Here is a 15,962-nt window from a genome sequence, read left to right as displayed (position 1 = left end):
GCGGAGTCATCCTTCCTTCCCCTCATAACCTCAGAGAAAGATTTGTAAGGCCTGTTATTAATGTCTCTCATTGGTTGCCCACGTATACCGTTATCAATGGAGGCATCTACAGCTTCTTGAATAAGTCTCTTTTGACACACAATCGATCCGTCCGGTGTGAATTCACTTCCCAGTAGAAAATCGATAGGGGTATTATTCCGGTGAATTATCTTCCTATGAAGTTCATTGAAATCAGAAGTAATTGACTCACCCTCATAGAGTTCGATTATTGGTCGCGATCCAGGTGGAAGAACCGGTAGTAAGTCCAGAACCATCCATTCTGGTTTTATGTTTGTTCCAAGGAAATTCTTAGCCAGTCTCATCCGTCTGACTAAAAGATCCTTTCTCCTTTGAATCGTTCGATCCTCCCACTCATTCCCGGTGGATCCCTGCTTCGCCAATATTTGCCACTCCGGATACGCACAATCCATAACACTCTGCGAATCCAAGCTAGCTAATCATTTCTTAATAGCATCCCCTCCAGTAGCCACTTCCCTCCCCTGGAAAGACTCGAAGTTTAGAGTAGAAAAGAGATGGTAGAAATGTCTCTCCACGAGCAATCTTCATAGTTGAACAAGCCTCGCGATCACAATGGAGTAGGTTTTTCAGCTACAGGCCTAGCAAGGAAAAGATCGGGATAGGTCGGGTGGGAACCCCCCCCCCCCCCCCCCCCCAGAACCGGACGTCGGGGTTTTCTCTCATCCGGCTCAAATAGCTATATCGAGATATGAGGTCGCGGTGGCATTGGGACGTGATAACCAAACTTATTGGGAATCGAATAGCTATTCGTTACTCAAGTCAAAAATTGATGAAATCCTTTTACTGAGTAGTCTCATCCCCCCCTTGTTGCATGTATACATACTTATCCCACAGAAATATTGGTTCTGATTAGGGACAAGGGGGGTTTCTCTTGTTCATAATCCAGTTATTACTCCTCCCCAGGTTCCCACTCTACTCCGATGGTTGTCACGTCATTGAAAACGTATCTGCGATGAATAAGTTTCCGCAACCATATCTCCTCATAGAATAATCTTTCATCTGGAAAGGGGCTCGGGTGGAGGATCTCGCCGATAAAGATCTGGATTGATTCTAGAAGTAGTGATTTATATTACGAAGTCTAGTCGATGAATTAATAGGAATTGACCTTGGAGGAGTAACCTCCCTTAGTATCTATAGATCTTTCCGATACTCCTTTCCGAGCCACATGATACTCCCCACGGAAGATATGTCGAAATGGGAGGCATCCCACCGCTACCGGATGGGATGACAGATTGTGATCATTCTGTGGTAATTGGAACGTATAACCAAGTCACACATCGCAATATACCGGGCTTTCTAACTCTTTAAGAGGTTTGGTAAGGAGATTCGCAACGTAACTGGGGATTCGTTTCAAAACCACACATGAATTACTGGACATGCCAATTTGATGTATCCCATTCGGTACCTCCGAACCCGGGAGTCAGTAAATTCCACTCCGCGATGCTTACAAAAATTAGAATCTCCTTCTTCATTATCAACGGATCGGTAAGTTCCACGGGCACGAACTCCACTCTCTATAGGCCCAGATATTCTTTCGCGGAACAAACCATCCCTCTCTGGTTTATGGGTTTTATAATGCAACGTATGAGGTTGAGTAACTTACCCAACAATTTCTCCATTAGGTAATTCTCTTTCAGCCCAACTACGAATCTGTTCGGGAGAGGCCAATTCAATTCGGAGTTGTTGGTAATTTTGTTGATGAATCATGGGATAATAATATTCTGTTTGTTTTTATTGAAAATATCTCGATTAAACATTTCTACTTTCCCTTCTCGAATCCCCCTCAAGTATCAATTTATGATCCAGATTGAAACCCATAGATCATGATTCTCGAACTAGCAATCGAAAAGATTCTGGAGCAGTATCGGGCTTGGGTACGGGTTTCCCAGTCACGGTGGCATTAGGTACTTCATAACGAGCTTAAATATGATCGGATTTAATAGTAAGCATTTCTTGCAATATATAAGATACACCAAAACCTTCCAAAGCCCAAACTTCCGTTTCTCCCACTCATTGTCCCCCTCGTCTGGATTTCCCTCTAAAAGGTTGTTGTGTAACAAGTGCATGGGGCCCACTGGATCATGCGTGAATCTTATCATCAACCTGATGAATCAATTTCATCATATGAGCTTTCCCAATTGTAACCGATTGTTCAGAAGTATCACCCGTTCGTCCATCAATTAATCTACTCTTTCCGGGATGATCAGGTTCGAATAACCACGGATTGGATGTTTCTGTACTTGCCTTAAATGGTTCCGAAAATACCAGTTTTCTAGAAGCTTCTGGTTCATGTCTTTCATCAAAAGGTGTTATTCTGTGATGCATCTTCGGAAATTCCCCTGCCAACCCAAGCAAACATTCAAAAATCTATCCTACATTCATTCGCGGAGGTACTCCTAAGGGACTTGGTATCATATCTACTGGCGTACCATCCTGTAAATAAGGCATATCCTGCCTAGGTAAGATCTTTGATATAATACCCTTGTTACCGTGTCTGCCAGCTACTTTATCACCTACTTGTATCTTACGTTTCTACAAAATATATATATGTATCATCTCCGAATTATTCATGGGATTATCCTCAGGATAGACCCACATGGCATCAGTGACTCGACCTCTTCCACCAATAGGGACTTTCGGACAACTCTCTTTTGTGTTGACTGCTTGGATACCAAAAATCGCTTGTAATGATTTTCCTTCTGGGGCACGTAATGAATCCCCCCCCTCTCGAGGCGTCAATTTGCCCACTAGAACATCTCCTGTTTCTACCCAAGATCCTGATGCTACAAGCCCATTATCCTTCAAGTGACGAAGGTCATAACTGTCTAATTGGGGTATTTCCTTCGTAATTATCTCAGGACCCTGATTCGTCGCACGAACCTCAACTTCGTGTCTCTTGATATGAAAGGATGTAAAAACATCTTCATATAGCAAACGTTCACTAATCGGTACTGCATCTTCAAAATTGTATCCCTCCCGTGGCATATAAGCTACTAGTATATTTCTACCCAAAGCTAGTTCTCCTCCAACGGTTGCTGCTCCATCCGCCACAACTTCTCCACTTTTCAGAAGTTCTCCTTGAATAACTGTAGGCTTCTGATGTCTACGAGTATTATTATTGGGACGTTCATATATCCTCAATTTAGTTATAGTATCTCCATTCCTGGAGGATAAAGTAATCTCATTACCATCGGTATATTAAATTCATCCTTCTTGTTCGGATACAGCTACACTTCCCGAATCTAGGGCTACTTAACCTTCTGACCCAGTTCCTACAATGCACCTCTCAGGTCTGAAAAGTGGAACCGCTTGGCGTTGCATATTAGAACCCGTCGAAGCGCAGTTTGCATCATTATGCTCGACGGAGGGAATAGGAGAAGCTCCAATGGGGAAATATTGTAGGGGATGAATACCTCGTAAATCCAATTCCTCCCACGTAACGGTTAAGAACTCCTCTCGATACCGAACCGATATAAGCTCCTTCTCCCCGGTCCTCCAATCTGCTATTAACAGATTTCCAGTTCCTATTCGATAATCATCCCCGACGGGTGATAGATCTACTAATTGTCCTTCCATAGATGATTTGGATACTTCATAAAAGGGACTTCGTAAGGATCCGGAATTGCTAACCTTTGCAAAAATAGCTAGGGATGAGATAGGACCAGCATTCATACCCTCAGATGTCTCGATGGGACATATACGTCCGTAATGACTGAAATGGATATCCCGAGCTTGAAAAGTGGCAGTTCGCCGCGTCAATCCCCCGGGACCTAGAGAACTTGATCTTCGTTTATGAACTGTTTCTGCTAGTGGATTGGTCTGGTCCGAAAATTGCGACAAAGGATGTGAGCCAAAAAATTCGTTGAAAGTTGTTGTGAGTGGTGCGGAAGTCACCAATCCCCCGAGAGTTAATGGACGTCTACGCCTGACGGCTCTATGGATATTTTATCGGATCGAATTCTCCGGACGATTCAGGGCTAATTTTAATTGTTCCTGTAATAGATCCGCTACAGACCGAACGCGTCGATTTCCCGGGTGGTCTATATCATCGAGGTTACCCATCCCATAGCTTATCTCTATCAAATAATCTGCGACAGCTAATAGATCTTGGGTAGTGGGAAATGTTCCGTTTCAGGTACATCGAGATTAGGTTTGATGTTTGAATTTCGTCAACCAATTCGTCCCAATTCGCACCTTTGTTGGAAAAATCTCTTCTGCAATTCCTGGAATATGGATTCTGAAGACACCACATCGACTCCCGGAGAGTATAGATGTTTGTAAAGTTCTAGCATAGCATCTTCCGAAGATTCGATAGTTTCTCTCGATTCTCTGAGTAGATTCAGAAAAATCTTAGGATAACGTACATTCCGCGGGATATCCTCCGTACTCAGTCCCATAGCTAGAAGTAGAACCAAAATGGATATCTTTCGTTTCCTGCTGATACGAATCCATATCCTACTCTTTCTATCTATTTCTGGTTTGAATCTTCCTCCCCAATCCGAAATGATCATGCTGGTATATGTGAAAAATCCCCTGTGGTCCAACTCGCGGTTGTGGTAAACACCAAGACTCCTCAATATCTAGTTAATCAAAACTCTAGCAATTCCATTGATTATAAATGTTCCTTGGGAGGTCATCGAGGGAATAGATCCGAGAAACACATCCTGTTCTTCTACTATTCCGCTTCTCTTCCGAATCAATTAAGCTGGTACATATGGATCGGATGAATATGTGATACATTGATATGTAGCCTCTCTCCTCCCAATCGGAGGTTCCGACAATCGATACTATTCACTAATTGATTAGAATTCGACTTCCTTATCCGTATCTTCAATCTCTGGGAAATCATCAGGTTCTTCAAATGATCTTTCATGAACAAAGCAGTTGAATCCCTCAAATTGAATTCATCCAAGTTCTGGCAATACGAACATCTCCCTATCTCCTATTGATGTTGTACTGAAATCTTATCCTCGTGCGAAACCCTCCTATACCTATTCATCAATTCATTTAGTGATTCCTTCTCCCTCGCATCCCCCCTCCCCTCTCTTTCTCCCGGGTGAGGGATTGAATTTGGTAGATTCTCCCGATGAAGACTGTTCCCGAGTTGGCCAAGGAGATACCACCATCATCAGCGGTTCTTGAGGTATTGGAGGTGTCAAACAAACTATAAATGGATTTCAAAATGATCTGATGGAAGACTTCCCTGCACCCAAAAAATCTTTATCATCCACTTATCAACCATCGGCTCGATTCCGTCATTCCACCGATATGGTGAGTGGGGGTAAGGTGAGACACAACGAGAATGGGGATTCTCGACACGAAATCACAAAGATTCTAGGTGCCTAGTTAGACAGATTCACTTCGCTGGATCTCCAGAAGACGCTGGAGGCATTAACGTCAGCATAATTGATACAATTGGCGCAGTTGTTGCGATTCTCGCTGCGAAGCAACTACCGCGAAGAACCAGTTTTTGCGCCGTGAAGTATCGATTCGTGGAACAGCAATCCGGTAAACATTGATACGGGGAATATCACTTCACATACTACTGAAAATCAATCCATTGTGTCAAATCGTTGGTTTACCCCTCCCCCCCCCAACCCGAGGTGGATCAGAAGAACTATTGAGATTCGAGAATCTATCCCTAAAGGTGGACGACCTAATAATATCTACCTGCTGTTGCCACGGAGTGTCAATATCAATGTGGGGAGGGTGAAATTGACAAGGAAGGGAAAAACTTTTCGAAGTAGAACCCGGTATCTATGCGAACCATTTCTGGGGGGTGGGGAGCGTGAAGGATCCGTTAGATATTTCCAAGAGTGTTAGGAGGGAAAACAAGACCAGGGGGTGGGCAGTAGGGATCCGAGTAAGTCAGAGGATAGTGGAGCAATCTAGGGAAAAATTGGTGTTGGCTGCCTGGGGATGCATAGTATAAAAAGGATGTGTGTGGAAGTGGGGGGGGTGGGCAGCAAGGTTTCCTAACCCATCAAATTGATTGGATGGGGAGAAAAGGTTTCTAGTATCCGACATACTTACGAGCTCAATCCGATACAGAAAAATGAGCAGCTTGCTAATATTCCCATTCAGTGGTATACTTAATATCGAGTCCCCCATCTATCAATCATGTGCCTCGATGCAGGTGAAAGAAGGGCGATATAGTCAAGTGGTAAGACAAAGGACTGCAAATCCTTCATCCCCCAGTTCGAATCTGGGTGTCGCCTTGTTGTGCCAGTATCAATAATTTCGACGATTTCGGGATTGACTACCGCGCCAGACCCGGACACAAATCGAGATGCTCCATAGTATATTATGGCCTATCACGCTAGATGTATCCGGATATGCCACGGATAGGCAATCCTGATCTTAGTGTATCAGGAATCGAGGAGTAAATTATATGGATTGACAACCCCTCGGGGATTGGGACTTGGTAACATTATAAAATATATTGGTGGACGGATCCGCACTCTTATTACCTCCTCCCACTCGGGTATCATATGAAACAGAAATTGATTCCCATGTACGATATGTTACTGACTTCGATTCGGGTTCATCCATATAAGCACCCAGTAGTTGGAGGAAAAGGAATTCAATAGAATTGAATTGAAGGGATAGGAATTACGACACGGATATGGTTAGTATTGCTTGGGCTGCTCCGATGGTGACTCCTACATTCTCTCTTTCACCTGTGGTTCGGGGAAGAAGTGGATCGCAGTGAGTAATTTTACACTACTCCTCCTAGTATAGTAGAATCCGGGAGATGTGAATCGTTGGGGTGGGGCCCAACGATTCGACCCCCTCTAGAATCTCTTGCTTCTTCGTAGGAAACACATATGGTATAACTAATTCCCTTCCATTTATGGGAGAATTCACCCCCCCCCCCCAATCTCAACTCTCTGTAGGAATCTTCTCTCCCGGGAGGGGGAGTCAACCAGGTAGTTTCCAAACGACCCCTATTGGATATCCGCTGGTTAGATTCATCAAATGCCTCGATCTCTTCTCTACGTAGATATAAATTTTCAGCAATAGGAAATATTGCAGTTCCACTTAAAAGTATTTCAGATAATAGTAGAATCGGATCTAAGCGCCAACCTTGAAAGATAAGAATTCCTCCGCATAATAATCCAATGGAGGAAAGGAAAAAGTCGTAGTATCGGGATAGGTTGGGAATCTATGGATTGGGTAATGCGCCCCCCCCCCCCCAAAAAACCATGGGTGATTTTTTCATTTCGTTGTGGCTTAAGCAGGACCAGTAGTTGGAGCGAGGTGTTATCTCTCACTTCTCATCCACGTCAGTTTCTTCTGTCGAACTTCCCGGATCCTCTTTCACCGGATTGAATCGGGAAATAGATAGATAATCTTGATATATCCGAATCAATGGATAGATAGAAAAATCTCTCCACGTTTCAAATTTCAATCCGGTTTGTTCTTTATGCACCCGATCCACCCCGTTCCGTAAAAATAGGATCTTTAGACTCATGTCTGACTCCATTGGTTACCCATAAATCCATATGTACATATAGATCTCCCCTCCAGAGGGGGGAGGCTAGAACCAAAGATATCACAGGGGAGAGAGATATTGGAACCCGCCAATCCCCTCCCCCCCCCTAGTTTTCGAAGTATGGAGAAACATATTGAATCAGTTTAGTCATGGATTGATTCCTATTGGGATTCATTACTACCGACACCAGTTCAAGTTTCACATCCCCCGGGTAGAGATATGCTGAAAATCGCAGAGATGTTGCACGGGTACATTTGGGACCACACCTCTAGATACATTAGGTTCCCTCTTTGCGGAGACATACAGGAATACACCTATCACTACTAGCCCGATTCCGACTATTGCACCGGGACCTGGTTCCATGGAAATCATAATAAAAAGGATGAGTGAGATGGACCTCCCGATCGATAGATAGATGGGTCTATCTATGTAGATCATCTATCTATCCAGATTTTAATTGGGATGGGACTGTGGAATTCAAATTGGGGGAGTAAAAATTAGTAGTTTACTGGCAACCGAGTTGCTACTTCACGCGGAGTAGCATCCTATTTCATCCCCTACCCCGGGACGTATATTCAACCTTCCCTTATCTACTTACTACCATCCGCGGCGAAACAATAGACCAGGTTCTCGGATTAATTGTTCTGAGCAGCCGTTTGAATGTAAGGAATAGGTAGAAAAGCTGTAGGTATTGGAATAAAGAGTGCAGTAGCTATGAATGCGAGGATATTTACTTCCATATTAGTGGTTCAAATTGATTTGAGGAGTAACTTGAGTGACCCCATTAGGAGAGACTCCTGAACTTTATCGTGATATTGTGAGTCATCCAACTCTACTAGAGTGGATCTGATAATCGGGATAGAAAAAAATTAACTCGGTCTGGTCAAATCTCTGATATCAATTACATAGTATATCACGAAAGAAAATTTTAAGAGTAGTCGATTGTTTACGCTTCTTCGGCAAGAACTTGCCCCCCCCTTTTTTATATTCTTACTGAGACAGAGAAGAGGGGTTAGTCACCGCATCTTTCTGTGGCAGCAAACGAATCTAGAAGCACTGTGGGTGGGAATCTATGGATGGAAAAATCAATGACTGGAATAATTTCCCCTCCTCCCCTTCCCTCTCTCGCCTATGGGTTGACGTGGCTAGAGATTAGCCCCGCAAATAAGCTCATTTGAATACTCGTAGTGAATATCCATAGTAAGCGCGGGCATGTGGAACTGGCGCGAGGCGGATGTCTCGTCTCCTCGAAGAATCAAGACAATTGGGGCTTTCGGGGTTAATATCTCCTGCATCTGTATATCCGAAACGGGATTCGAGTAAAAATGGTTTGTCGGATTCACCGTGGATGGGGAGATAGAGCATTGACTCCTAAGCACCCAGTACATAGACTTTAATTAATTGCTGGGATTGTAGTTCAATCGGTTAGAGCACCGCCCTGTCAAGGCGGAAGTTGCGGGTTCGAGACCCGTCAATCCCGCTACATTTTATTGAGTCATTTCAAATAACTCAGTCGAGATATACAAATTATAATGAAGTAACTCCGCGGTTTCTGGGTCGAGCTGGATTCGAACCAGCGTAGGCGTTGCCAGCGGATTTACAGTCCGTCCCCATTAGCCACTCGGGCATCGACCCATAGATTTAGACCGGGCTTGGAAGTACTTGAAAACAGAATCGGTCTCGGAAGTGTAAATGAAAGGAGTTTATTGATGTTTTCAATCTGGGCCCCTCCCGCCACCCTGAGAAGGTACGAGGGCAAGAGAAGCCATAACGTCCGTAGTGCTTCTGCGAGATGAGTATAAGTACCCCCAGGGGAATTCGAATCCCCGTCGCCTCCTTGAAAGAGAGGTGTCCTAGGCCTCTAGACGATGGGGGCCCAATCACTCTTCAGATAATAAGAGATTATCTATAAATCGTCAATCTGATTCTCCCGAATCCCCCCCGAATACAACATCCAATGGATGGGGAATTGGAATACCTCTCCGAATCCTTATCGCAAAATCCCGCTCGATGCATACCTATATGCGGAACCGCATGTGGCATCTCCCACAACCTCTAGGTCGACTGCTTCCTAGATGTGTAGGAAGTCGAACACGGCATAGAGGTAACGCTGAGACTTAAACCTTGCAATTCTCCGAAGTGAAGTGAGGCAGTTGAAAAGCTTCACCCAATCCATATTTCCATGGACGATTATTTCTTTCACCGATGAACTTATGTATCCCAATAATAATTGGTAATTACCAGCAGCATCAGTAAGTATATAGGCTTCTCCATTGCTTTTGGTTCATTCAATGTTCTGTTTCCCCTCGAGGGAAAACCCAGATTGGAAATCTACGCCTCAAATCACTCGGTTATGACTTCCTCAATTGGGAATATCTCACTCCTGAAGCTCAAAAATATTCTCTCCACCGGTCTGAACTATCCCGGGGGCTACTGCCGGGGGTGGAAGCGGGGCAAGAAAGTCGGGTCGGCGGATAGCGGGAATCGAACCCGCGTCCTCTCCTTGGCAAGGAGATATTTTACCATTCAACTATATCCGCGTGATATGCCACCCCGTTCTATATTGAATAACTATATATGTGGTAACTCCTCTAGTCAACACACCTAATCCATCCACCTCGTCTCGGGATTTTCCCTCGTGGACGGAGAGCCCCCCCCCCCCCGAGGAGGAAGTGTCGATTCCGTAGACCGTAATTATTATTGATTCTCTCTCCCCACTCGCCATTATGAATCGTGAGGAGGGGGCCAGAATTACCGATACATTGAATCTCTGGGATATGAAGGAATTAAGTATACCCACTAGGAAAACTAATCCGATCCATAAGGAAGCCCCTGAAAAGACGACATTTTTGTTGCTTGACCAACCATTGGGGGAAGCAAGCACGACAGGTACACCAATTACTAGTAGGAATGAAATGGCGATTAATGTGAATAAAGCCAATTGGAAAGCAATAGTCGTAGTTAGGACTCTCGACGTATCAGAAGTAGAGGATTTGTACCATCTGATCCCCATCCGGTGGGACTTACACCATACCGAGACCGAGGATTTTGGACGGAACAAGAATCCTTCTAGTTCAGTACCCCGGAATCCAATGTCTCTTTCGAATCTCTTGATAATCCATCAAGTAGGAGTAAGAATTTGATTATTTGGAATGATCCCTATATTGATTTCATAGTAAATCATACGAAACCATCATCTCATATCTTTCGTAATAGGGGTGAATCTCGATACAATACATGTGTATCAAGATCGACAAGATCTCCGAAGAATTGGAGAAGAGCTTTCTAGGAGAGGTGGTCGAGTGGTTTATGGCTCCAGTCTTGAAAACTGGCATAGTGCTGAAACGCTATCGAGGGTTCGAATCCCTCTCTCTCCTCAATTGATAACAGTACCGGACCCGACGGGAGGGGGTATTAGTGGTCTATCGGTGGTCTAAAAGAACCACCTAGTATTTCCCAAAAAATGCCAATGTCCCCGAGGGGAGCCTATTCTTAATAATGATAGATGAGAGGAATCTTCTGAAGCAGTCTGGGGGTATTCCTCCTCCGCCCCGGTTCATGCGCCGCATCTCCAGGCCCAGGTCCCGTGTCAATACTTTCCCTATCAGGGTTCGAGGGATAGGAAACAAACAAATATGAGAGATCTGATGTTAACTAGAGGTATTTAAAATACCAGTTCTATCGATTGACTTATCGGGATGATCAAAGGTCAATTACCCACCCATTTGCGGGATGGGTACGTTCCACCAGATACAACTGGTGAGGATTCAAATTAGCTTCAAATTAGCTTACGGAGATGAGTCGTCATCGCCAAATCACCCCCTCCAGGGGGGTGATTTGTAGACATAAGTGCAAATGCTACCGAAACTTGTGGTTTCCCGGAACCCTATAGAAATGAACAGTGAGTTACACCTCGCCCTTCCCTCATCCGCGAGGTAAAGGTTACTGCTGGGTATATACCGACGTATCGAACTAACCCCACTGGGGGGTTAGTTTATGTATGAGCTGTGTCCCGGTTCCGCAAAGAACCACCAGTAGAAAATGGAAATTTGTCTGGTATGGTAGGTACTAATACTACCAAGTAATAACTTTCCATTAATATCTCAGCAATTTGTCCTAATTTAATGGTGTCATGGAAAGAACGGGTTCGGTATCACGGTCAATTCCCTTCTCAAACCCGGCTGCCGCCGCACGGGCTCTTCCCGCATGCCATAAATGACCCACAAAAAAGAAAAATCCTAGAACGAAATGGGAAGTAGCCAACCAACTTCGGGGAGATACATAGTTCACGGCATTTATCTCAGTAGCTACTCCACCTACGGAATTTAAGGAACCCAGAGGTGCATGAGTCATATACTCCGCGGAGCGTCGCTCCTGCCAGGGTTGTATATCTCTTTTCAACTTACTCAAATCCAAACCGTTGGGGCCTCTCAGTGGCTCCAACCAAGGAGCACGAAGGTCCCAGAAACGCATTGTTTCGCCTCCAAATATGATTTCTCCCGTGGGGGAACGCATCAGGTATTTACCCAAACCAGTAGGTCCTTGAGCGGAACCTATGTTGGCGCCGAGACGCTGGTCCCTGACAAGAAAAGTAAAAGCTTGAGCTTGAGAAGCCTCTGGACCGGTAGGACCATAGAATTCACTAGGATATGCCGTGTTATTGAACCGAACGAAACAACAAGCAGTAAAACCAAAAATAGCAAGTGCTCCTAAGCTATAGGACGGGTAAGCCTCTCCGGACCACACAAAAGCGCGACGGGCCCAAGCAAATGGTTTGGTCAATATGTGCCAGATCCCCCCGGAGATACAGATGGATCCCAGCCAGACATGTCCCCCAATAATATCTTCTAGGTTATCGACACTTACAATCCAACCCTCTCCACCAAAGGGGGATTTGAGTAAGTAACCAAATATGACACTCGGGCTTAAAGTGAGATTCGTAATCTTCCGTACATCCCCACCTCCCGGGGCCCATGTGTCATACAAGCCTCCGAAATATAACGCTTTGAATACTAGGAGGAAGGCGCCGGCTCCTAACAAGATTAGATGAATACCCAATATAGTAGTCATCTTATTTTTGTCCTTCCATATATAGCCGAAAAATGGGAAGGACTCTTCTGAAGTCTCGGGGCCAATGAGAGCGTGATAAATACCCCCGAACCCTAGAACCGCGGAAGATATCAAATGAAGGACTCCAGAAACAAAATAGGGAAAGGTATCGACGACTTCCGGGACCCACTCCCCAACCTAGGGTAGCTAGGTGGGGAAGTAGAATTAACCCCTGTTCATACATAGGCTTCTCCGGAACGAAGTGAGCCACTTCAAACAAATTCATGGCTCCAGCCCGAAACACGATCAAGCCAGCATGAGCTACATGGGCACCGAGTAATTTACCAGACAGATTGATCAGTCGAGCGTTACCGGCCCACCAAGCGAAACCTGTGGTTTCCTGATCGCGACCACCCAGAGACAGAGTTTCGTTAAAGAGCGTTTCCACGGGGTAAGACCTCCTCGGGGAATACAAGGTTTTCATGAGGCTGATCCTGAGCTGCCATCCAGGCACGAATACCCTCATTCGACAGAATGTTCTTTGTGTAGAAAGTTTCAAACTCAGGATCTTCCGCCGCACGAATTTCTTGGGAAACGAAGTCATAAGCACGCGAATTCAAAGCGAGACCAACTACTCCGATAGCACTCATCCATAATCCAGTTACTGGCACGAATAACATAAAGAAATGCAACCAACGTTTGTTGGAGAAAGCGACACCGAATATTTGGGACCAGAAACGATTAGCGGTAACCATTGAATAGGTCTCTTCGGATTGAGTTGGGTTAAAAGCACGGAATGTATTTGCGCCATCACCGTCTTCAAATAAGGTGTTTTCCACCGTGGCGCCATGAATGGCACACGAAAGAGCAGCACCAAGGACTCCGGCGACTCCCATCATATGAAACGGGTTCAACGTCCAGTTGTGAAAACCCTGGAAAAAGAGAATGAATCGAGAGATAGCTGCTACACCGAAGCTGGGTGCAAAAAACCAACCGGATTGCCCTAACGGGTAGATTAGGAATACAGAAACAGAAACAGCAATGGGAGCAGAGAACGCTATTGCATTATGGGGACGTAATTGTACGGACCTAGCAAGTTCGAATTGACGTAACATGAAACCTATCAAAGCGAAGGAACCGTGAAGAGCAACAAAGGTCCATAGACCCCCTAATTGGCACCAACGGGTGAAGTCTCCCTGTGCTTCCGGACCCCACAGTAGAAGCAAGGAATGAGCGAGACTATTTGCAGGGGTGGAAACTGCGGCAGTCAGAAAATTGCAACCTTCCAAGTAGGAACTAGCTAATCCATGAGTATACCACGAGGTGACGAAGGTTGTGCCGGTGAACCAACCGCCTAGGGAGAAATAAGCGGTGGGGAAAAGTAATAGACCGGACCAACCTACAAATACGAAACGATCCCTTCGTAGCCAATCGTCCATACTATCAAACAAATCTTTCGATTCCTTGGAGGATTTTCCAATGGCGATGGTCATAGTTATTCTCCTATTCAACTCTTCCAACCATTTTGGGTGCCCTTCTATTTCATGACATGATAGGGTCGTGGTGTAGGAAATGAAACTACCATATCACTGCCCCTTCTGAATAAGAATTTGTCGGAATCTCTCTGGCATGGTAACAATATTCCTAGGTCCCGTCGAGGGTACTTTTCTACTCCGTCTCGTTCCCCCAAGCGGATGGATATGGATAGAGTACCGATACAACGAAATTGATTTCGTGATTCTTCAGAAAGTGGGTAACCCTTTCTCTTCTTCCGAGACTCCATCAACCCGTTCGCTACGTCGATGAATCCTGATCCGGAACTTTATCCCAGCTAGATTCCTTCCAATTGAACAATCAACGGCATCTATTGGATCTCTTTATGTGGTGCTGGTGTTTCCTCCCGCATGTCCTGCCCACTGGAGAAGTACAGGAAGGAGTGGGAGAAGCACCAATTTTCAGCAATCTATCTATTTGGTGAATTGAGTAGGACACGCGTACATACAGATATTTATGATCCGTATCTTCACTTTACTCGTCTATTTCACGATGGAAGAGACACTTCCTGATATTTATTCTACCAATACTCAATACCATTCGGAAGCTTTTCGCTCCCGAATCATTCGGGTGATTAATGGCGGGTGGGTGGGGGGGGGTGGGGGGAGGCCACTTTTCCTTGATGTCGGACGAGAGAAACAAACTCCCGTCTCGATAGATTAAATGAGAACCATATAGTCCGTCTTACCTCCTGGTTAAGAAGCGGGAGATGGATCGGAATGATACGAGAGAAACCCGTAGCTGGGAGTTAGCTGAAATCTTTTCATACGAGAATTCATTGGAATATCTCCCCCTGCGGAGAGATGTATCGATAGTCAGAATTCTCATTGGATTCCTGTATCAGGGGTAACTGAATGATCTTCCACATCATGAATTACATCTACCTAAATTTCTTATATTACGGGTAGCAATAATTCTGAGATTCAAGACGGGGGGGAACATTCCGAACAGCTTTATTACGTAGCGATTCGCTGATTCTTCGTTGATTTCCCCACCCACATATGGATCCCGCTATATAGATAGATATATGTGGATATTTGTTGCGAATCTTACCGGGAGTCCCCCGAGCAGTGAAAGTGGATAATCAGGATAATCTGATTCGATAGGCATCTGGGGGGGGGGGGGGGCCTCGTCATATTCGTCGCCTATTCGGGCGAAGGATCATTTCGACGTGATCACTAATTTTCTGAATTGGTAGAAACATATGTGGTACTCTACAATGTAAGGAAGGATTACGAGTGTCTGTGCCGAGAGAAAGAGACAAGTCGAGTGAAATCTCACGAGCCCTTTATCGGATTTGAACCGATGACTTACGCCTTACCATGGCGGTACTCTACCACTGAGTTAAAAGGGCTTACCGATGATGACATTGATGAGGTGTATGAAACACAGTATGTCGGAAACAGAACTATTCTGTTTCCCGTTTCTCAAATCATTATCCTGTCACTATTCTCTCAATCTTACCAGGGGGGGGGGATTAAAAACTGCTGATACTAAAACTAGGTGGGGTAAGGTCTCTGGAACTAGCGGAAATGGTTGAGTCCTCCTTTCCACCCCCTACTTACCCGATTGAATGGATCCCGATAGAGAATCGGGAGATTCACCTGGGAAGGAGAAAAAGGAGAATGAGGGGGGAAAATTTGGGATTATCCGGTTTATGTTGTGGATGAATACCCGCCGGTACGTGGTCAAATAGTTGGAATAAAAATACGGGAACAGGGTGGACTATTGCTTTATCCCCCTATCACCTATTGCTTTATCACCCTATCACCAAGTTAATTTTCGT

General features: G+C 44.9%; 2 non-coding genes across 2 annotated transcripts; one reads left to right on the top strand and one right to left on the bottom strand.

Moving 5' to 3' along the window:
• Positions 1–10,042: 10,042 nt before the first annotated feature.
• On the bottom strand, positions 10,043–10,113 carry TRNAG-GCC (transfer RNA glycine (anticodon GCC)). The gene has a single exon. It is a non-coding gene; the product is annotated as a tRNA-Gly (tRNA).
• A 748-nt stretch (positions 10,114–10,861) lies between these two features.
• Positions 10,862–10,950, top strand: TRNAS-UGA (transfer RNA serine (anticodon UGA)). Its single transcript has one exon. It is a non-coding gene; the product is annotated as a tRNA-Ser (tRNA).
• The last annotated feature ends 5,012 nt before the right edge of the window (positions 10,951–15,962 follow it).

Source organism: Dipteris shenzhenensis, unplaced genomic scaffold (assembly GCF_047967505.1).
Source record: "Dipteris shenzhenensis isolate YYH24624 ecotype China unplaced genomic scaffold, Dip_SZ_1.0 scaf0262, whole genome shotgun sequence".
Lineage (NCBI taxonomy): Eukaryota > Viridiplantae > Streptophyta > Polypodiopsida > Gleicheniales > Dipteridaceae > Dipteris > Dipteris shenzhenensis.
This window is presented reverse-complemented; position numbering and strand designations above follow the sequence as displayed.